Raw genomic sequence first — 24,407 nt, forward strand, 5'->3', positions numbered from 1 at the left:
CTCCGGGCGGTCGCCGGCGGCCGGGGTTGGCGGAGGAGGCAGCCGCAGCAGCCCGGGCTCGGTGGCCGCTAGCCCGTCCGGGGGAGGCGGCCGCCGGAGGGAGCCAGCGCTTGAGGGCGTGCTCAGCAAATACACCAACCTCCTCCAGGGCTGGCAGAACAGGTAACGCGCCCGCCGGCCGCGCACCGCGCGCCCCTCCCCGCGCGCCGCGCAGTGTGTGTGTGTGGTGTGTGCGCGCGCGATGGGGCCACCGGCGACGGGGTCTGGCTCTCACCGTGCCTCCCTGCGTCCCTGCTCCCCCTCGAGGTGGGGTGCCCAGGCTGGGGGCGCTACGAGCCCACCCGGGATCGCACCGCAGGGGCAGAGAGAGAGGCGAGAGCCCCGGTTCCCTTCTGTGCTGGCACCTGCAGGGACGGGAGTGGCAGGGGGAGCGTCCTGGTCCCCGTGCCTGGCCTGCTAGCCGTTTCCCGCACCAGTGAAGAACAGCCGAGAAAGGGAGGCAGAGGAGGCCGGCTTTGTGCTCGGCAGCAAAAGCGTTAACACGTCTGGTCCATTCACAGCAGTTCTCTTCACAAAATAGTTCGTTTTAAACTTTGGTGATTAAAACAAGAACCACCACCACAAAACCCCTGCCACTTGTCATCTTCAGCGCCCACTAACGCGCATGCAGTATCCCCTCTCCAGTTGGCGGTTTGAACCTTCAATCTCTGCAAAGGAAATTTAGTGGGTTTTTTGTTGGTTTTAACATTTTCTCCCCTTTCGGAATGGACAGTTTGCTTTTTACATTATTATTATTATTATTTCTCCTCTCGGTGCTTTTTGAAGTTTTCTTCTTTCTCTCCGCTACGGTTGGGAATATGGACACGTGGGCGGATAAGGATGTCTAGGGAAGCGCCCTGGCACACTTGGGGTGGTGGTAGTGCCGGGACTATTGTAATCAGGAAGACTTAAAAGGAGTAGATGTGGTACTGCTCTTTCGGATTTTTTAGTTTGTTTTTCAGAAAGAAGCCAGAAGGAAGTATGAATTGTTCATGCGAGTGGAAGAGGATTTTCTGGAAAGGGGATCTTTTGTTTGCCTTTTATAGCGGATGGATCTTAATAGACTTGGCGCTCTTACGGTGCTGTGATATTGGAATCACACTCCGGGGGTCTTGCCTATGTCTGTTGGTTAAACTAGATTCTTAACTTGGCCATGTCTTCCTGTAGCTTGTTTGGAAATGTTCAGACTGAACATTCCAGCTGAAGCATGGCGAGCAGATGTTGTGCGTATGGAAACCAGGTTGTTTTACTATTGATAGAGAACGTTCCGAGGCCCCTGGCTTTCCTTGGGGATCTGTTACTAGGTTCATCAAAGTTGCACTTTAACTTTTGAATCCTTTTATTTCTCTTGCCTCTCCCTTTCCCCTTTCAATTCTTTTTTTTTTTTTAAATAATTTTTTAAAATTGTAGTTTAGTCCCGTTTCAATTCTTGAAAGCTGAAACAGAATAGGTAGAGTGTGAAGGAAGAGAGAGATGAGGTGACCAAATGTGAGTTTAGGTCTTGGTTATTGTGTCTTGGTTATTGTACCTTGTTACTGTGTCTTGTCGGTGACAGCATTTTGGTTAGGCGTTGGGCAATCACTTTTAATGCTTTTTCTTCAAGTAGCTTATGATGCCAACAGAGCTTTTACCCTGGATCACAGTTATTTTACTTTCTTGGGGACAGTATTTTACCTGCAACATGTATTAAAGGATTTGTTCTTTGGGGTGGATTTAGGAGGAATTGGAATAACTCATGCTTTTGCATAATTGGAAATCCATTTGGGTGTTTACATTGGAGGCAAGGTTGAGAAGAGGCGAAATCATCAGCATCATTTCATGCGACTGCAGGCAGCGTAGGTGAGAGTGGCATTGTGTACACTGTTGAGTTTGTTTACTGTGATTTACAGCTGTCTGCTGAGGTTTGTCCTTACCGCAATAGCCTGTTTTCCAAGTCTACTACCCACTCCAGAAGCATTGTCTCGTTCTAATGGTTGATGCTTTAGTGTCGCGGTTTATATTTCCCACATCCGTGTTCTCTGAACGATGGCGAGGGTCCATTAGTGATCTGGAAAAGATTTGTGATGGTTTTGTGATTGCACACTTCTTGCTTCTCAGGGGGTCTTATAAAAGGAGATCTGGGTCGGTGACTAGAGAGAAGAGGATGAAGATAGAAAACTTGAAAATGTGTTCATTTGCTTCTTAATAGAGTCAGTGACTATTTTACCGATCACCTAGGCAGTCTGATTCCAAAAGGTCACAGCCTTGAAAACCTTATGGAGCCGTTCTGTTCTGCACACATGTGGTGGCCGTGAGTCGGAATCCACTGGAGGACAACTAACAGTGACAGACCAAACCCATGATTCGTACTCACAGCAACCCTACAGGACAGAGGAGAACTGCCCCATAGGGTTTGCAAAGCTATAATCTTTGCAGAAACAGATTGCCATATATTTCTCCTGTGGAGCAACTGGTGAGTTCCAACCGCCAACCTTTTGGTTAACAGCTGAGTGCTTAACCACTGCTCCACCAGCTCTCTTTTAACAACAACTACGTACCAAAGGAGTCCCTGGGTGGTGCAAACAGTTAAGCCTTGACGACTGGCCCAGAGGTTGGGAGTTCGAATGCAGCCAGAGGTGCCTGGGGAGACAGACCTGGCGATCTGCTCACGAGAGGTCAGAGCCTTGGAAACCCCTATGGAGCAGTTCTACTCTGCGCACATGGGGTCGCCGTGAGTCGGAACGTACTCGGAGGGCAGCTAACAACAACAACGCTGTACCAAACACAGTCCCAGGAGCTGGAGTTCCACCAGGGACGTCTTCTCATGAAGCAGTAGAAGAGACTCAGAATTCAAAAGTAGATGGAGCCCCTTCCTAGCCTGGGGGGCCCAGGGGAACACCTTGGTGCAAATAGGTGGGTTAACTGATTCATGCTGCCTTCCTTTTTGGGCCTTCCAGCATCTTCCTTTGGCAGTTCTTTTCCAGTCCTGTACAGCTAATGACACATCCCCAAGCCACTCACTTCTTGGTGAATCCTCCTAGGTTGCTGAGCTGTTTGTAATGCCCTTCAACTGCTCCCAGGGTTTAACACCAAATCAACCACTAAGATTTATTTACCCTGATACCCTCTTGCATGTCCTCAAGTTGCTGTGAAACTTACATTTAACAGTCAGCATCATATTCTGCCTTTATTTGCAGCACCCTCAGCCCCAACACCAGGGCCTTAGGAAGGCAGCTTGGGCCAAAGCACAGACTAAATGGCATAGAGAGAGGACATGGGAGAGTGGCACAGGGGTTGAGAGCTACAGCTGCTAACCAGAAGGTTGGCAGTTCAAATCCACCAGCTGCTCCTTGGGAACTCAATGGGGGCAGTTCTGCTCTGTCCTATAGGGTCGCTATGAGTCTTGGAGTTGATGGCAACGAGTTTGGTTGTTTTTTTTTAAGGAAAACATTTCAGATATAATAGAACTGTATAGACTTACAGGATGACATTGAAGAGTCAATGCATCTAAACAAATGAACAAGGAAATTGCAGCAAGTGTCAAGCGCAGTGAGGGTTAAGAAGGGACAATGAGATAAAGGCAAGAGTTTGTGGAAATAATTTTAAGTGTGGATCTAGGGTCTTTACTAGGGGTCCCTGGGTGGCACAAATGGTTAAGCACTCAACGACGAACCTTAAGGTTGGCAGTTCAAAGCTACCCAGAGGTGCCTTGGAAGACAGGCCTCGCGACCTGCTGCTGAAAGGTCACAGCCTTGAAAACCCTGTGGAGCAGTTCGTCTCTGCACACATGGGGTCGCCATGGGTCGGAATCAACTCGCCAGCAGCTAACAACAGCAGCGTCTTTACTGCTGTTCACTTTTTAGTCTGGAGCACTATCTTACTGCTTGCTTTTTTGGTTTTCACACTTTAGATCAGGGAGGGTGTCTGAGGAGGTGACGTCATTTGAGCCAGGAGACAGAAGAAGCAGACGAAGAGAGCACTCGAGGCAGGCGGCACAGTCAGTGCAAAGGCCATGCGGTGGGAACAGACTTCATTTGATGCCCAAAGACTGAGTGGCTGGAGCTGAGTGGACCAGGGGCAGAGGGAATCTCGGAGCTTGGGGAGGCAGGCTGGTGCCAGATCACACAGCGCCTTGCAGGCCGGGGTTAGAATTTCAGATGGTGTTCTAGTTGTGCAGGAAGGATTTTAGGCTGGGGGGTGACATGGTCGGATTTATGCTGAGAAGCATTCACTCTGACTGCTGGGTGCAGATGAGGACTGAGACTGGAAGCGGGGAGACCAGCTAGGAGACCATCGCAGTGGTTCTGGCAAGAGATGCTGGGGGCTGGGACTTGGGAGGTGGGGAAGTGGAGAGAAAGGACAGGTTTGGGAGGTGTTTTGACTCATGGTGACCCCATGTGTGTCAGGATAGAACTGTGCTCCATAGGGCTTTCAACAGCTATGATCTTTTGGAAGTCGATCTCCAGGACGGAAATTGCTTGATGGGTTGGTGATAGAGAGGATGAAGGATAACTCTGGAATTGTAGCCTGAGAGGCTGGGAGGATGAGGTGTCATTTATGGAGATGAGGATCACAGGGGAAGAACGTGTTTGTGGGGAAGATGGGGGCAGAGTTCTGTGTGGACTGTTCAATGTGAGATGCCCGTTGCTAGTATGAAATTGGATGTGTAAACTTGTACAGCCTAAGTCTGGTCTCGAACCAAAATGGAACTACTTTGGGGTTGCCCGTAAAGACAGGTATTCTAGGAAAGAATTTCATATTAGATCTAAGAACTGGTGCTTGAATATTTAGGGGTCTTGTCTGCCATTCACTTTTTGTTTTGTTTGGAGAAAAGAGGATCCTGCAAATACAGAACCAGCTTCCAATTCATTTTTTGGTGGTGGGTGGGATATTCCTTGTTGGGTGCTGTCTTAGTTATCTAGTGCTACTGTAACAGAAATACCACAAGTGGATGGCTTTAACAAACAGAAGTTTATTCTCTCGCAGTCTAGTAGGTTAGAAGTCTAAATTCAGGGCATCAGCTCCAGGGGAAGGCTTTCTCTGTCAACTCTGGCAGAAGGTCCTTGTCATCAATCTTCCCCTGGACTGGGAGCTTCTCCGCATAGGAACCCTGGGTCCAAAGGATGTGCTCTGCTCCTGGCACTGCTTTCTTGGTGGTATGAGGTCCCCCTGTCTCTCTGCTTGCTTCTTTCTTCAGAGGAGATTGGCTCAAGACACAATCCAATCTTGTAGATTGAGCCCTGCCTCATTCACATAATTGGTGCCTATCCCACCTCATTAACATCATAGAGGTAGGATTTATAATATATAGGAAAATCATATTCAATGACAAAATGGTGGACAGTCACACAATCCTGGGAATCATGGCCTAGCCAAATTGATGCATGTATTTTTGGGGGACACACTTCAATCCATGACAGGATCCTAGATTGTTTCATTGACAATAATAATGAAGGGCTGGTTGACTAGGCTGCAAAGCAGTGTGTATGATTTATTCTTTTTTGGTTGTCAAAACATTTACTGGGGACCTGCTATGTGTTAACCACTCCCTGCTGTATTCCCTTCCCCCCTTTTTAAAGTGTCTTGAATTTGGGAAGATTTATACCGAAATGGTTACCGTGGTTTTCCTCGATTGGTGTAATTATGGGTGATTTTTATTTCTTTCTCTTTTCTTTCTTCCATTTTTTTTAACCTAAAGTGAACTTGTATCCATTTTGTAGTTTGAAAAAATTATTGAGAAAAAGAAAAGCTGCTTAAGCTTTTTCACATAATCTCTGAATAACTGAGGTTTTTTGGGTAAATTTGAAGTCTAACATATATTTAGAAAAACACACAAATAAGCCTACATTTCAGTGAATTACTGTAAATGGAGCCCACCCAGATCAAAAAATAGCCACCAGATACTCCCCCTGCCCTTTATAGCCACCCCCTCATAAAACCAAACCCATTGCCGTCCAGACGATTCTGACTCATAGGTACCCTAAAGGACAGAGGAGAACTGCCCTGTGGAGTTTTCAAGGAGCACCTGGTGGATTTGAACTGGCATCCTTTTGGTTAGCAGCCGAACTTTTAACCACTACACCACCCGAGTTTTCACCCCCTATGGGTGCCCACTATTCTGACCTTCAACGCTATAAATTAGTTTGACCTTTTTTCAACTTCCTGTGAATGGAGTCGTACAGTATGTCATCTTTTGAGTCTGGTTTCTCTTAGCGTTGTGTGTGTGAGGTTCATCCATGTTGCTGTGTGTAGTTGTGGTCTTTTCGTTCTCACTGCTGTTTGGCATTCTCTTGTACGAGTCCATTTGGTGGTCCATTGCATAATGCATTTGTATCTGTGGTAGACTGACATTTGGCTTCATCCCACGTTGGGGCTCTTATGAATTATGCTGCCATGAACATCTTGTTGTTGTTAGGTGCCGTCGAGTCAATTCCAACTCATAGTGACTTCATATATAACAGAATGAAACACTGCCTGGTCCTGCACCATCCTCACAATCATTGCTGTGCTTTAGCTCACGGTTACAGCCAGTGTGCCAGTCCATCTCCTTGAGGGTCTTCCTCTTTTTTGCTGACCCTCTACTTTACTAAGCATGATGTCCTTCTGTAAGGGATTGGTCTCTCCTGATAACACGTCCAAAGTAACCGAGACAAAGTCTCGCCATCTTCACTTCTAAGGAGCATTCTGGCGTTTTGGAGGACGCTTGTATGCGTGTCTGGGGTGTGTACCTAGGAGTGGAAATACTGGGTTATAGAGTTGGCAAATGTCTAGCTTACTAGATACTGCCAGACTGTTTTCCAACATGGTTGTTACTAGTTAATGCTCTCACCAGAAGTGTATGAGAGTTCCGGCTGCCCTACATCCTCACCCGCTTGGTATTGTCTTTTGTTTTCATTTTAGCCAATCCTGGTGGCGCGGTGGTTAAGAGCTTGGCTGCTAACCAAAAGGTCAGCAGTTCAAATCCACCAGCCACTCCCTGGACACCCTATAGGCAGTTCTACTCTGTCTTATAGGGTTGCTATGAGTTGGAATCGACTCCATGGCAGTGGAATTAGTTTTGGTTTGGTGGATGTGTGGTGATATCTCATTGTGGTTTTAATTTGTCTTTCCCTGATGACTAATAAAATTGAACACCTTTTTGTGTGTTTATTGGCCATTTGGATGTTACGTTTTGTGAGTAAATGAATAATTTCTTTTATAAGGATCAGTGCAAAGCTGGTTCCTATGAGGTAGAGGTTGAAGATGTCTCAAATGTCCAGCTTTTCCAAACTGCTGTCCCACTCCATCATCTCTAACACCAACTACTCCTCCACCCCTCAGTACGCTCCCTCCTGTCTTTGGGTTTGGTGATTTGCTGCAGCGTCCCACAGAACTCACAAACCCATGAACTGTACTACAGTTAAGTGGTTTATTAGGGAAGTAACAAGGTACAATTCAGGATCAGGATCAGAAACGACTCAGGATATAGTTTTTCAATGAGGACAGCTTCTTCTCTCTCTCTGCCACCCGGTCCTGCTGGGGACCACTTAGCTCCAAGGGTCACCAAGCCCCACTGCAGCTGTCTCACACCGGTCTCCTGGTTCCTGCCATCTCGTGCCTCCATCTCTTGCTGTCTTCCATGTTACAGCTCCCCTCTCTCTCTGTGTGTCTCCCTTTAAGCCTAGCGGGATGGCAAAACTGACCAATCCCCTCACTGGGGTTTCATATACCTTATTTTCATGGTCCCACTCCCACAAGGGTGCCATGAGCCCTATTTACGTTATTAGCAAGTTGTCCAATCCCTGTGGTGGGCACAAGCACCTCATTTGCATAGTCCCACCCAATAATTTGGTGGTTATTACAAAGACTATGGCTAGAGAGGCCATATTAAGTAATTTTCACTGCACTGCAGTGAGGTTCTGTTAAAGTTCTATGCCCATTTATCTGTCTTTTTCTTATTGACTTACTTGTAAGTGTTCTTTTATAGTCTCGGTGCGAGTCCTTTGATGGATATTTGCATATTCGGCACGGGAAGCACGTATATAGAGAGGGCAGGTATCTTCTTTCACTCTGCAGTTTGCCATTTTGTCTCATAACAGTGCCTTGATAAACAGAGAGTCTTAATTTTAACGTTGTCCCCTTTGTCACTTTCCCCCGTTAATGCTTAGTTCTTTCTGAGTCCTCTTTAGGAAATCTTTGCTTACCTCAAGGTCGTGAAGATGTTCTCTTCAAAGAAGAAAAATAACTTTCATTAATTTGAATATTTCTTAGATGTTTGAGTCGATCTTGAGAGAATGGGGACTGCTGCCAGAAGCAATACTGGATTTTAGACTTCTAGTCTGTGTTGGTTTCCTTTGACTGCTGGTTACCGCCAGCATTTCTTGGCTTGTGGCTGCATCCCTCCAACCTCTGCCTCCTTCACATCACCTTCTCCTCTGTCTTTGTCAAATTTCCCTCTCCCTCCGGCATATAAGGACACTTGCATTTAGGACTCACTCAGATAATCCAGAAGACTCTCCCCATCTCAAGATCTTTAATCACATTTGCAAAGTTTTTGCCATAGAAGTGAACATTTATGGGTTCCAGGGACGAAGGCCTGGGTATCTTGGAAAGCCAGGATTCAGCCTCCCACACAGTCGCAGTTCTCTGGTGGTTCTTAAGATTTTTGTCTCCCTTCCTCCCTCCACTTTTTCCACCCTTCAGTGGTTGCCATGGTGACAGGCACCTCTTGCTTTGGGAAGGCACAGGTGACTGTCCCGACTGTAAGCGGGCTGGTTAAGAAGAGTTGGATATGTTCATCTCTGTCTACTAGACAGGCCCTGTGGGCAAATGGCAGGTGATATTGTGAACGAAATTGGTTTCTAATGCCCGTGAATAAAAAAACCTAATTTCCTTTAACAGGCAAAAAAGAGTTCCTTTCGTGTTTCTTTCAATACTAATGAGCAATCGGTTTTGGAAGTATACATGTAATAATCCATGTTTTCCATTCTATCATCCGAATGACTCATTAGCCTGAGGGTTTATTTTAAAGGTGTAATTAACATATACTGCAAGGCCCAGGTCTTTGCATTCACTTGGATGAGTTCTGACAATTGTTTACACCGTGTTAACCTCTGCTCCGAGAGACAGAGACCATCTCCACCCTCAGGAAGTTTCTTTGTGTTTCTTTCCAGTCATTTTCCCTTCCACTGCAATCCCTGTCTGATGTCTAGCACCATGAATTAATTTTGTCTGTACTTGGATTTCATACAAATGGAACCACGCAGGCAGAGTATCCTTTCTGGAGTCTAGCGTATTTAGCTCAGCATAATGCTGTAAGATTCATCCATGTTGTGCCTGTCTGTAGTCTGCAATTTCTTCCTTTTGATTGATGAGTGGTATTCCACCGTATAGTTACACCACGGTTTGTTTATCCATTCACCTGTAGACGAACATTTGGATTCTTTTCAGTTTTTGGCTGTTATAAAAGGAGCCCTGGTGGCGCAGTGGTTAAAGCCATCAACTGCTAACTGGAAGGTCGGCAGTTTGAAACCACCAGTGGCTCAGCGAGAGAAAAATGTGGCAATCTTCTTCCGTGGAGATTTACAGCCTAGGAAACCGTATGGGGTTGCTATGATTTGACTCGAGGGCAGTGGGTTTGGCTATTATAAAACTCCTGTTGTGTACAAGTCAATTCTCTGGGGTAAACACCAAAGATTGGAATTGCTGGGACATAAGGTGAGTGTATGGAGGTCTGGTGGCGCAGTGGTTAAGAGCTCGGCTGCTAACCAAAAGGTCGGCAGTTCAAATCCACCAACTGCTCCTAGGAAACCCTATGGGGCAGTTCTACACTGTCCTGTAGGGTCACTATGAGTCAGAATCAACTTGACGGGAACGAGTTTGGTTTGGTTTTTTTTTTTTTAGGGTAGGTGTATACTTAACTTCATTAGAAGCCCTCAGACTGTTTCTTAAAGTGGTCGAGCCGTTTCACACTCGCACCAGCAGTGTGTGAACGTCTGGGTTGCCCACTGTCCTCGCTGACTTGTGTGTTGTTACCCTGAGAGCTTTGGAAAGCAGGGGCTGCCTTTTCCTCAGCCGAACCGCATTGCTCCTGCGAGGGGCAGTCTGTTGGGGCACAGACTGGGGAGTCGAGCCGACCTCCTTCCCATTCTGGCTTTGCCTCCTTTTTGCTGTGTGACCTTGAGCAGGTTACTTAACTCTTTGGGCCTTGGTCTCCTTATCTGTAAAATGACACTAACCTTGTAGTGTTTTTGTGAGGCTAGCACAGGCTCTGGCCCCAGCACAGTCATTGGGCTCACGGTCGGCCTTCAGCAGAAGTTCGTCACTCTAGTACTTCAGTCAGACCAACGAGTAACTTCATGGAACCTGTTGTTGTCTGGTGCCGGCAAGTCGCTTCCGACTCACAGCGACCCTATAGGACAGAGGAGAACTGCCCTGTAAGGTTTCCAAGGAGCGGCTGGTAGATTTGAACTGCTGACCTTTTGGTTAGCAGCCAAGGTCTTAACTGTGCCACCAGGGCTCCGCTCACGGAACCTAGGGGTGAGTTATGGCTGCTAACCGAAAGGCTGGAGGTTCAAGTCCATAAAGAGGCACCTCAGAAGAAAAGGCTGGTGATCTACTTCCAAAAAGTCAGCCATTGAAACACAGTTCTACTCTGACACTCATGGAGTTGCCATGAGTTGGCATTAACTCCATGGCAACTGGTAAGGCAAGTAAGGGGTGATTTGCTCGTCGTAGGAGACCCAGCCTTAGCAGATACGCAGTATTTCTCAGCCCTTCCTCCCACCGTGTGGGCGACTGAAACTTTTTGAGTTGCGTTGCAGGTGACTGTCCACATTTGCTGCTTAGCCAGGAGCTCCTCAGAGTCTGCTGAGGGGGCACGTGATGGGAAGTCTGCAAAAGGAGAGGAGGTGTGTCCTGAAAGGAGAGGATAGAAAGGATTTTGACGGAAACAGGAGCATTTCTGCGTTTCCGCCTGGCTCGTGACTGTGGTGATCTGGGGCCAGGCCAAGACAGAAGGAAAAAGAAAACTGTCCAGAATCTGATTCTTGAAAACTCTCAATTGGCTTGAATATGGTCACAGCCCAGAAGGAAAGTGTTTTTACTTTGGGCCTCACGCAGTTCTATCAATAATAATGATACAATTAAGAAACATTATACACTGTCTTTTGTTGCAAGCCTTGTCTTTGAAGGTCAAAGAAGGTATTTGAATTATGAATGTTTCACGGCCTGTAGCAGTTTTTAGGGGACTGTTTGTGCTTTTGTGTGGTTTCGGTCCCTTTCTATAAATATTTTGATGGCGAGCTAAAAAATGGAAGAGCGACCAAGCTCAGTTTTTGATAGCTCTTTTCCAGGAGGTGTTCAGTGTTGATCTGAAATGCTGGCCGTGTGGCCAGCGAACTGTGAGGTCAGGGGCTAGTGTGTGAAGTTAGGACCTTCCTGGGAAGTGGTGATATTAGTCCTCTCGCCACGTGTGGGCAGAACTGGGCTCGGCCAGGCCCCCTTCCGGAGGAGTTAGGTGGATTAGGTAACAAATACAAATCACCCTCCACTCCTTTCTGCAGGAGTCGCTCCATCAGAACCATTGCAGGCTGCTAACAATAGAATGAAAACCTCCGAGCGCTCATCCTGGACCCTCAATTCAGAGTCGGGAAATTTCGGTATCCGAAATAAGCTGGCAGCATCATCCCCCAGACACACTCTTTCCATGTAATTAGGGTTGGTGGAATGTTTAATACCCCAAATGTTTGTTGAGCACCTTTTGCATACACGCCAGGTACCAGGCAAAAAAGCAGGAGAGGCGAGGACCAAAAAATACAAGCCCTGCCTTAAGGAGCTTAACAGTCTGACGTGTTGTTGTTGTTGTGTGCCATCGAGTCGATTCCGACTCCCAGCAATGCTGTAGGATGAAGTAGAACTGCCCCATAGCGTTCCCTAGGTTGTAATCTTTATGGGAGCAGATTACTGGGTCTTTCTCTCACGGAGAGGCTGGAGGGGTCAAACCACTAAGCTTTGAATTAGCAGCTGAGCACTTAACCATTGCACCACCAGGGCTCCTTCAGTCTAATATGGGTGGGCAGGATTCATGGGCTATATGATCTCCATGGCAACTACTCAATGCTCCCGTTGTAAACAAGAGGGTGTGACTGTAGTCCAATAAAACTTTATTGACAAAAACAAGCAGTGGGCAGGATTTGGCCTGCAGGATGTCTAAAATGTCACACAAAACCAAACCCATTGCCATCAAGTCAGTTCTGACTCATAGTGACCCTATAGGACAGAGTAGAACTGCCCCATAGGGTTTCCAAGGCTGTAAACCTTTATTTATTTTATTATTGTACTTTAGATGAATGTTTATAGAACAAACTAGTTTCTCATTAAACAATTAGTACACATATTGTTTTGTGACATTGGTTACCAACCCCATGACACGTCAATGCTCTCCCCTTCTTGACCTTGGCTTCCCCATTACCAGCTTTCCTGTCCCCTCCTGCCCTCTCGTCCTTGCCCCTGGGCTGCTGTGTCCCTTTAGTCTTGTTTTGTTTTGTGGGCCTGTCTAATCTTCGGCTGAAGGCTGAACCTCAGGAGTGACTTCATGACTGTGCTAAAGGGGTGTCTGGGGGCCATACTCTCGGGGTTTCTCCAGTCTCTGTCAGGCCAGTAAGTCTGATCTTTTTTTTTTTTTCAGAATTTTGTTCTACATTTTTCTCCAGCTCTGTCTGGGACCCTCTACTGTGATCCCTGTCCGAGTAGTCGGTGCTGGCGGCTGGGCACCATCTAGGTGTGCTGGACTCAGTCTGGTGGAGGCTGTGGTAGTTGTGGTTCATTTGGATTAATCTTCCCCTTGTGTCTTTGGTTTTCTTCATTCTCACTTTCTCCTGAAGGGATGAGACCAGTGAGTATCTTAGATGGCCGTTCAGAAGCTTTTAAGACCGTAGGCGCTACTCACCAAAAGTAGAACGTAGAACATTTTCTTTATAAACTATGTTATGCCAATTGAGCTAGAAGTTCCCTGAGACCATGGTCCCCACAGCCCTCAGCCCAGCAATTCATTCCCTCAGGGAGTTTGGATGTGTCTATGGAGCTTCCATGACCTTTGCTTGTACAAGCTGCGCTGGCTTCCCCAGTATTGTGTACTGTCTTACCCTTCACTAGAGTTACCACTTGTCTATTGTCTATTTAGTATTTCCCTCCTCCCCCGTAACCAACAAAGATTGTTTTCTCTGTGTGTAAATCTCTTCATGAGTTTTTATAGTAGTGGTCTCATACAATATTTGCCCTTTTGTGATTGACTTATTTCACTCACCAAGGCTGTAAATCTTTCCTTAAGCAGACTGCCACATCTTTCTCCCATGGAGTGGCTGGCGGGTTTGAACCACTGACCTTTTGGGTAGCAGCTGAGTGCTTAACCACTGTGCCACCAGGGTTCCTTAAAATGTCGCACAGACCCCTTATATAAAATGTCACATGACCCCTTATATAAAATGTCGCACAGACCCCTTACATAAAATGTCGCACAGACCCCTTACATAAAATGTCGCACAGACCCCTTATATAAGCAGTGGTGGCAGCCTCGTGTAGTGGCTGAGAGCACAGACTCTGAGCTCCGACAGCCTGTGCTTGAATCCCAGCTCCGCCATATACCACCTGTGTGGTCTTGGACCGGCACTTTAACCTCCCGATCTCAGTTTCCTTATCTGTAAACGGAGGGAAGTGTAGTGCCTGTGTCACGGGGTTGTGGGGATCGGCTGAGAAGCTGTGTGTAAAGGGCTTAGGACAGTGGCTGGTACAGAGAAAGCGCTTAGTAAATGCAAGCTGCTTTTATGAGACAGGGTGGTGGGTGCAGCCGTAGACGAAGCCTCTGAGATGAGAGCACCACGCTGCCTGCGCATAAGGGGAACATGGCAGGCGAGGAGACCCTAGAATAATGCAGAGGAGGTACTCATGCAGACCAGGGCTTGCGGATGGCTTCCCTGGCAGAGGGCTCCGTGAGTACAAAGGCTTGGAGATATGAGAGAACAAGTTCTTTTCGGCGTGGGCGTAAAGTGCAGGCCGTGTAGGGTGTGGCGAGAGATGAGCCTGTAAAAGATAGACCAGGTTGTTAAAGGACCTTGTAAACTGCTGAGACCACAGAGCACTAAATACCAGTCTTGCCAGCACAGAAGGGAGTATATCTGTGGGCCCAGGAAGCACAGACCCTTTACATGTATTATCCAATTTAATCCTTAAGGGGCCTCAATGAGATGGGGAGGGTGTTGTCGATATATCCATTTCCCCCATTCTTCTATAGTCATAAAATCCCAGTTGTTATTTGGATACGTGGCTGTCCAAAATAAAACGGTATTTGGTGCCCCCCCCCCCCCCCATGGCACCAGGTTTTTTTTTCCCCCTTTGTAGCTAGGGATGCCATGCGGTTACATTTTGGATATAAGCAGAGTTGTCCCACGGTAGTTTGCTGGAAGCTTCATTTGTGTGTTCTTTGTACCTTTCCTTCTTTTTCCTTTCCTCTTGGAATACAGACATGAAGATTGACACTGGAATATAGACATGATGGCAGGAATTCCAGCAGCCCTTTTGAACCTTGAGGTGACTGGAATGAAGGCCATCAAGATAGAAACCTGGCCTCTAAGAACTTTGTGAATCAGAGGCACCTGGGCTGCTGACCTCTGGAGTATTCCATGAGGGAGAAATACCTTACTTGTTTAAGCCAATAAACCAGTTGCCGTTGAGTTAATTCCTACTCATAGCAACCTCATGGGTGTTAGAGTAGGACTGTGCTCCGTAGGGTTTTCAGTGGCTGATTTTTTGGAAGTAGACTGCCAAGACTTTCTTCTGAGGTGTACTTGAACCTCCAGCCTTTTGGTTAGCAGCTGAATGTGTTAACAGTTTGCACCACCCAAGGATGCAGAACCAGTGAGAGGTCCTTATAAATGAGAATGTCCCTTAGTCCCCTCTTTCCCAGATAGCAGGTGGAAGTCACAGGCTGTCCGTTTATTTCTTCGAATCTTTTGTTACTGTACTTTAGATGAAGGTTTATAGAACAAACTAGCTTCTCATTAAACAATTACTATACTTACTGTTTTGTGACATTGGTTACCAACCCTGTGACACGTCAACACTCTCCCCTTCTCGACGATGGGTTCCCCGTTACCAGCTTTCCTGTCCCCTCCTGCCCTCTCGTCCTTGCCCCTGGGCTGGTGTGCCCCTTTAGTCTCGTTTTGTTTTCTGGGCCTGTCTAATCTTTGACTGAAGGGTGAACCTCAGGAGTGACTTCATTACTGAGTCAAAAGGGTGTCGGGGGGCCATACTCTCGGGGTTTCTCCAGTCTCTGTCAGGCCAGTAAGTCTGGTCTTCTTTTGTGAGTTAGAATTTTGTTCTACGTTTTTCTCCAGTGCTGCCCAGGCAGGACCCTCTATTGTGATCCCTGTCAGAGCAGTCAGTGGTGATAGCCAGGTACCATCTAGTTGTGCTGGACTCAGTCTGGTGGAGGCTGTGGTAATGGTGGTCCATTGAGCCCTTGTTCCCTCTTGAACGGCCTGGGCCCCATGGTGAACCCTTGAGAGTTCCGTGTCGTAACTTCTGCCTGTTGGGTACTATGGCCTTGTGGAAACCATATTTCAGACTCCGAAAAAGCCCTCGGTCCTATACTCCAGACATCCCCTCATTCCATGCCAACATCTCCTAAGGTTGCTCTGTATCTGCTTGCACATGACCTGTCATCCCGGCCCTTGTGATGCCAATACTTGCAGCCACAACTAACCCTTACCGATGCAGGCAGAATCCCTATTTTGTAGATGAAAAATTGACGCCTAGGGTGATGTAAGTTACACAGACCATAAGTTGTGGAGCTGGAATTTATTTTACCCCAAAGCCTGTTTTCTTTCTACTACTCTGCAGAAGAACTTGGAGATCTCCTACCCCCTCATTTCATAGGTGATGTCACTGAGAGTTTTGCCTCAGGATAAGTCAATACCAGCACATTCTGCTGCAAGATAAACATTATTCATTTTGTTCTTTCACTCTCCAGCAAAGGCCTTCCTCGAAGAAGACATCTTGTGGCCCCATGGTTTTTATTTTTATTTTATTATTGTACTTTAAGTGAAAGATTACAATTCAAGTTAGTCTCTCATGCAAAAATTTATATGTACATTATTATATGACCCTAATTACTCTCTTTGTACTGTGACAGCACACTCCTCCTTTCCACCTCTGATTCCCCATGTCCATTCAACCAGCTCCAGACCCTCTCTGCCTTCTCTTCTCACCTCCAGACAGGAGCTGCCCGTTTAGTCTCATGTATCTACTTGAGCTAAGAAGCACACACTTCACAAGTATCATTTTATGTCCCATAGTCCAGTCTAATCTTTGTCTGAAGAGTTGGCCTTGGGAATGGTTTTAGTTCTGGGTTGACAGAGAGTCTGGGGACCATGCTTTCTGGGGTTCCTCCAGTCTCTGTCAGACCATTAAGTCTGGTCTTTTTACTAGAATTTGAGTTCTGCACCCCACTTTTCTCCTGCTCCATCAGGGACTGTCTGTTATGTTCCCTGTCAGGGCGGTCATTGGTGGTAGCTGGGCACCATCTAGTTCTTTAGGGCCCCATTTTTTTTTAATTGTTGTAGTTTAAGTGAAAGTTTACATTTCAAGTTAGTCTCCATACAAAAATTTATACATACGTTGTTATGTGACCCTAATTGCTCTCCCTATACTGTCACAGCACACTCCTCCTTTCCACCCCTGATTTCCTGTGTCCGTTCAACCAGCTCCTAACCCTCTCTCCTTCCCATCTCACCTCCAGACAGAAGCCACCCATTTAGACTTATGTATCTACTTGGGCTAAGAAGCACTCTTCACGAGTATCATCTTATGTCCCATAGTCCAGTCTAATCTTTGTCTAAAGAGTTGGCCTCGGAAATTGTTTTAGTTCTGGGCTGATAGAGAATCCAGGGGCCATGCGTTCCAGGGTTCCTCCAGTCTCAGTCAGACCATTAAGTCTGATCTTTTTACTACACTTTGAGTTGTGCACCCTACTTTTCTCCTGCTCCATCAGGGACTCTCCGTTGTGTTCCCTGTTAGGATGGTTATTGGTGGTAGCCGGGCACCATCTACTTCGTCAGGGCCCCATGTTTTAATTAGTGATTTTGTAGCTCTCTGGGGCAGGATCTCTTTCTGTGAGTCGGTGGTGTCTGGTGCTTTTTTCTCGTCAGAAACCACAGCTTACAAGCTATGTTAGGGCCGTGTGTTCAGAGCTTTCGTCTTAGACACTCTTGTCATCTCCGGGCTGGTCCTTGGTTAGGACTTCCCTTGCCTATTCTGTCCTTTCTTTACTTGCACTTTTGAGGGACTGAGTGGGGAGCTGAATCATTGTGGCCCTGTAACTGTTTGTAAAAGGAGCTCTGGCGGTGCAATGGTAAAGCGCTCGGCTGCTAACTGAAAGGTTGGTGGTTCGAACCCACCTAGCGGCTCCGTGGAAGAAGGACCTGGTGATCTGCTCCCATAGAGACTACAGCCAAGAAAACTCTATGGGGCACTTCTCCTCTGTCACATGGGGTCACTGTGTGTTGAAATTGACTCGACAGCACCTAACAACAACAACAGTGTGTGAGTGCTGATGGCTGAAGCTTGATTTATGTGGAGCTCTCCCAGTTCATGAGGCTCAGAGCGTGGGCTTCAGCTGAAACGGTCATGTGTTTGCGGAATGTACTCTTTCTTATGGGATTCTTGTGTTTCTGGGTTCCACCCTATTACTAATACCTTAAAAATGGGCCGCCTGGCCCCCCGGACTAACCACAGAGCACAGAACTTTTCCATATGTATTCCAGCCGACTCATGTAGAGGATTGGTCCCTCAAAGGCTGAACAGAACAAAGCCAGTTTACACTGGCAGGTATCGTTGAGGAGCACTGTTGCACATTCCTCCTATAGCATTTTCATACTTACGTCACTCTCTGTACTAGTAAAGTCCTTTATGGTTAATTTTTATTAACCTGGCTAACGTGCACCTTTTCCTTTTTATGAGAAGCCTGCTGTTGCTGTCTTGGCCCAAAGTGCATCGTATCACTATTACAGTTGCTTAGTTCATTCGGAGTTTCCTGTAACTGGGATTTTTCTTTCAAATGTCAGTTTTCATGATTTCCTTCAGATTCAGCTGAATCTCAGGAAAATGGTATTAAAAGCCAAAAGTCGTCTTTTTTTTCCCGTTCATGCTGGATAACAGGATAGGTTGTTTATATGGAACAGACATAAAGATATGCTTCAGGAGGTCTTTGTGTCAAAGAAAGAAGACTAAACTCATGTCTGTGCAATCAAGTTTATGTCTGGATGAAGTCATTTTTAAATAAAACAAAGCATGACCTAACTTGGAAGAAACTAAATTGCAGTTTTCCGCATCATGGGATTGTCTAAACTTCTGTTTATCTTAGGATTTCTTTCCTTTTCCTTCCCAGCGTTGTAGTGGCTTGTCCGCATTTTCAGTGTTTTGTTTTGTGTACTTGTTAGTTTTAGCTTTGTTTCGTAGTTTGGAACCGTAAATTCACTTGTGTGACAACTTCGTGTAACTGGTGCCGTGGTATGTTTTTCTTCTGTCAGTGACGTTATTGGGACACTTGGCAGAAATTGCGAGGGTCTGTTGTTGCTGTGGTTGTTGTTAGTTGCCATCAAGGAGTCGATTCCGACTCTTGGCAGCCCTGTGCGTGCAGAGTAGAACTGCTCTTTAGGGTTTTCAAGGCTGTGACATTTCCAAAGGAGATTGCCAGGCCTTTCTTTGAAGGTGCCTTTGGGTGGATTTGAACCACCAACATTTTTGTTAGTAGGCGAGTGCTTAACCATTTGTGTCACCCAGGGCCTAAAAAGGCCCCTTAGGGGTCTGATGAAGGCTTGGTGGTGCAGTCATTAAGTGCTCAGCTGCTAACTGAAAGGTTGGTGGTTTGAATCTACCCAGCAGCTCCACAGCAGAGAGACCTTGGTGATCTGCTCCCATAAAGATTAAAGCCTGGGGCGGAGCCAACACGGTACTGTAGACAGAAGTACCATGCTGTCCCTCCACATCAAAGACCCAAAAAACTAAGTCAAACAGAGACAAATGTCCATCCTGGAACCCTAAGCATCAAATGAAGAAATAAAGAACTCAGCCAGGCACTGAATGGAATAAGAAACTGACAGAGAACAGAGAGCGAGGAGAGAGATGTGCAGAAGTCCCCTATCAGCTAATGCAGCATGGATTTGCCATCTTGGACTCCTGTCGGAGATTGGTGGACAGGGAGTACAGGAAAGCAGCTTCGCGGAGCTCCCAGCAGGAGACAGAGCACCTGGTAACCAGCGATACACGCTTTCCCACCGCTCATCCTTCTCCCCCCTGCTCTACCTCCACTGATTCCTAGCTGGCTACAGTAGCTCGGCCAGCCGGGAAGTGCAGGGTCCATGCCGCTTGGATTTGCCCTGCCCACAGTGGAGATCGGCGGACAGGGAGTACAGGAAAGCAGCTTCACGGAGCTGCCAGCAGGAGACAGAACAACCACAAGCTCCCTTAACTCTTTTTTTGTTTGTTTTTGACTCCTGTTTCTCTCTTCTCTCTCTCCTCTTTCCCATACCCATCTTAGCTCCACACATCCCACTCTCCCCCCTCCTTCCTGCCTACCTGTGTCGTATGCTGAACATCACATCCCTGAGCAGCACAGGCACGGCTTACTGGAACCTGTCCTGCACTGATTCCTGGCCTGCCCTGTTGGCCCCAGTATGTGCCACAAACAACCCACCTGAGCCCCTCCCCTTTAGCTGGACCTGCCCTGCTGCACCGTAGCTGAGTGACTAGCCCTGCCGATTGGACAAAGAGGTGAAAAGTATTGTGCCCACAGATGAGCAAAGAACAAAGAATGCACAGCCTGCCTGTGCAGACAAACCAATAAGACAAAAAAGCAGGACAAAACAAATCTGTAATCAGTAAATGAAGAAAATAACTACTGAATGTTCCGAAGACAGCAGACGATATCAAAACATTAAAAAACAGGACAGGATGGTCCCAATAGGTGTCCAAAATAAAATACCAGATGGCCTTCCAGTAGAGAAAAAGGCATTAGAACTACCTGATAGGGAATTCATCTCTAATATTCAGAGCTATCCAAGAGTTGAAGCAAAAAGCAGACAAAAATTAGGAAAAAATAGACAAATTCATGGAAAAGGCAGACAAATTCATGGAACATACAGACAAAAAAATGGAAGAATTCAGGAAAATAATGCAGGAACAAAATGCGAAAATAAATTCACAACTAGAAATCATACAGAAACAACAATTAGAAATCCAAAAGGTAAACAATAAGATTTCAGAAATAGACAGTGTCATAGAAGGACTGAGGAGCAGGTTTGAAATGATGGAAGACAGGATCAGCGAAATTGAAGACAAATACTTAGCTACAACTCTGAGGAAAAATCAGAAAAGAAAAATGAAGAAACCCTGAGAATTATGTGGGGTATAATCAAAAGCAAAAATTTGTGAGTGATTGGAGTTCCAGAACATGGGGAGAAAACAGAAAACACAGAGAGGATCGTTGAAGAACTGCTGACAGAAAACTTCCCCAGTATCATGAAAGATGAAAAGCTGACCATCCAAGAAGCTCAACGAACCCTACATAGGATAGAGCCCAAAAGAAAATCACCAAGGCATATCATAATCACATTCACTAAAACCAAAGACAAAGAAACAATCCTTGGAGCAGGTCGAGAAAAGCAAAAAGTCACATACAGAGGAGAAGCAATAAGAATAAGCTCTGATTATTCGATGGAAACCGTGCAGGCAAGAAGGCAATGGGATGACATACGTAAAACCTTGAAAGAGGGAATATGTAAAAACCAAACAAAACTTACAATAATTATTAAAGGGAGTCCTTCAGTCTGACAACAGACAACATCAGACCACATCCTGAATCTAGGATGCAAGATTGTACCAGCCAGATACCAACCTAGGAGATGAACTCTCAAGGACTATCCAAAACCAAAAGAATTACAACAGGAAACCAGAGAGGTTAATCTCTAAATGACAACAACGTCAGAACAATAAAAGAGGGAATAAACTGTGTAGGTATAGAACTTCCTATTGGAGAGGAAGGCAAGGCGATACCAAGTAATAATAGACTCGTTCAAATGTAGGAAGATAAGGGTAAATTTCAAGCTAACCACAAAGACAGTTAACAAACCTACTCATCAAAATAAAGAAGAAAAACATAAAATCTCAATAAAAACAAAATCTACAAAAATAAAAAAACCCACAGTCGAAAGGAATTCAGCACAGGAGAGTAAGAGGAACAAAGAAAACATCAGCACCACCACAAAAAAAAGCACTACAAAATGAGCAGTAAACTCACACCCATCAATAATTGCACTGAATGTAAATGGCCTAAATGTACCCATAGAGAGACACAGAGTGACAGAATGGATAAAAAAAACAGGACGCATCAATATGCTGTCTACGGGAGACACACCTTAGAAACAAAGATGTAAATTTATTAAAAATCAAAGGATGGAGAGAATATATCAAGCAAACAGCTACCAAAAAAGAGCAGGAGTGGCAATACTAATCTCAGATGAAATAGACTTTAAAACAAAATCCGCCATAGAAGACAAAGAAGGCGCTATATCATGATTAAAGGGACGATCCAGCCTGAAGACCTAACCATAATAAACATCTACACAGCCAATGACAGGGCTCTAAAATGCATAAAACAAACTTTAAGAGCACTGAAAAGAGAAATGGACAGTTCCTCAATAATAGTAGGAGACTTCAACACACCACTCTTGGTAAAGGACAGAACATCTAGAAAGAAACTCTGCAAAGATGCAGAAGAGCTAAAGGGCACAATCTGCTAACTTGACCTCATGGACATATATAGAACACTCTACCTAACAGCTGCAAAGTACACATTCTTTTCCGATGCACACAGAACGTTCTCCAGAATAGACCACATCTTAGGCCACAGAGCAACCCTCAACAAAATCCAGAACATTGAGATAATACAAAGTATCTTCTCTGACCACAATGCCATTAAGGTAGAAATTAACAACAGGAAGAGCAAGGTAAAAAAAAATCAATTACATGGAAACTGAGTAACACCTTGCTTAAAAACCACCGGGTAATAGAAGAAATCAGAGATGAAATCAAAAAGTTCCTAGAATCAAATGAGAATGAGAACACATCATACCAAAACCTTTGGGACAGAGCAAAGGCAGTCCTCAGAGGACAGTTTATAGCAATAGATGCACACATCAAAAAAGAAGAAAGGGACAAAATCATAACATTAGCTACACAACTTGAACAAGTAGAAAGAGAACAGCAAAAAGAGCCCACAGCCACCAGAAGAAAGGGAATAATAAAGATCAGAGCGGAAATAAATGAAATAGAGAATAGAAGAACAAAAGGAAGAATCAACAAAACCAAAAGTTGGTTCTCTGAAAGGATCAACAAAATTGACCATCCAAGATAAAGTCTCCGATAAAATAGACTTTAAAACAAAATCCAACACAAAGGATAAGGAAGGACACTATATAATGATTAAAGGGTCAGTACACCAGGAGAACATAATCATAATAAATATCTACACACCCAATGACAGGGCTCCAAAATATATAAAACAAACTCTAACAGCACAGAAAAGAGAAATAGGCAGTTCCACAATAATAGTAGGAGACTTCGACACAGCACTTCCGGTGAAGGACAGAACATCTAGAAGGAAACTTGATAAAGACACAGAAGATCTAAATGCCACAGTCAATCAACCTGATCTCATAGACATATACAGAACATGCCACCCAACAGCAGCCAAGTATACATTCTTTTGCAGTGCACATGGAACATTCTCCAGAATAGACCACATTTTAGGCCACAAAGCAAACATTAACAGAATCTAAAACATTGAAATATTACAAAGCATCTTTTCTGACCATAAAGCCATAAAAGTAAATATGAATAACAGAAACAGCAAGGAAAAAAAAATCAAATACATGGAAACTGAATAACACCTTGCTCAAGAACTACTGGGTGATAGAAGAAATCAAGGACAGAATAAAGAAATTCATAGAATGAAAACACATCCTACCAGAACCTTTGAGGCACAGCAAAAGTAGTGCTTAGAGGTCAATTTACAGGAATAAATGCGCACATCCAAAAAAGAAGAAAGGGCCACAATCAAAACATTAAGCTTACAACTCCAACAAATAGAAAGAGACCAGCAAAAGAAGCCCTCAGGCACGAGAAAAAAGGAAATAATAGAGATTAGAGCAGAAATAAATGAAATAGATGATAGGAAAACAATTGAAAGTGTTAACAAGACCAAGAGTTGGTTCTTTGAAAAGGTCATCAAAATCGACACACCACTGGCCAAACTGACAAAAGAAAAACAGGAGAGGACGCAGATAACCCAAATAAGAAATGAAGTGGGGGGCATTACAACAGAACCAACTGAAATAAAAAGGATCATAACAGTATTATGAAAAACTATACTACAACAAATTTGAAAACCTAGAGGAAATGGACGAATTTCTAGAAACAGACTGCCTACCCAGACTAACACAAAATGATATTAAAAATCCAAACAGACCCATATAAGAGAAGAGATTGAAAAGGTAATAAAAAAAAATTCCAACAAACAACAGCCCTGGCCCAGATGGCTTCAATGGAGAATTCTCCCAAATATTCAGAGAAGAGCTTACACCAGTACTACTCAAACTATTTCAGAACATAGAAAAGGAAGCGACACTTCCGAATTCATTCCATGAAGCCAGCATACCCTGATACCAAAACCAGGCAAAGATGCCACAAAAAGAGAAAATTACAGGCCAACATCTCTCATGAATATAGATGCAAAAATTCTCAACAAAATTCTAGCCAATAGAATTCAGCATCAGATCAAAAAAATAATACACCACGACCAAGTAAGATTCATACCAGGTATGCAAGGATGGTTAAACATTAGAAAATCAATCAGTGTAATCCACCACATAAATAAAAGGAAAGAAAAGACTCACATGATCATCTGAATCAATGCATAAAAGGCATTCGACAAAGTCTGACTCCCATTCCTGATAAAAACTCTCAATAAAATAGGTATAGAAGGGGCATTTCTTAACATAATAAGGGCATCTATGCAAAACCAACGGCCAACATCATTCTTAATGGAGAGAGGCTGAAAACATTCCCCTTGAGAACAGGAACAAGACAAGGATGCCCTTTATCATCACTCCTATTTTACATTGTGCTGGAACTCCTAGCTAGAGCAATAAGGCAAGAAAAAGAAATCAAGGGCATCCAAATTGGTAATGAAGAAGTTAAACTGTCCCTATTTGCAAATGATATGATACTATACATAGAAAACCCAAAGACTCCATGAGAAATCTACTGGAACTAATAGGAAGATTCAGCAGAGTAGC

At 45.0% G+C, this 24,407-nt stretch overlaps 1 protein-coding gene across 1 annotated transcript in view; it reads left to right on the top strand.

The window, feature by feature from the left end:
* The first annotated feature begins 6 nt into the window (after nucleotides 1-6).
* OSBPL10 (oxysterol binding protein like 10) overlaps nucleotides 7-24,407 on the top strand; it is a 323,121-nt gene continuing 298,720 nt past the window's right edge. Inside the window, exon 1 of the mRNA XM_004377355.3 lies at nucleotides 7-162. The gene's annotated coding sequence lies outside the window, so the exon portion shown is untranslated. The remainder of the gene's footprint in view (nucleotides 163-24,407) is intronic.

The sequence above is a fragment of the Trichechus manatus genome, unplaced genomic scaffold, assembly GCF_000243295.1.
Source record: "Trichechus manatus latirostris isolate Lorelei unplaced genomic scaffold, TriManLat1.0 scaffold00049, whole genome shotgun sequence".
Classification (NCBI taxonomy): domain Eukaryota; kingdom Metazoa; phylum Chordata; class Mammalia; order Sirenia; family Trichechidae; genus Trichechus; species Trichechus manatus.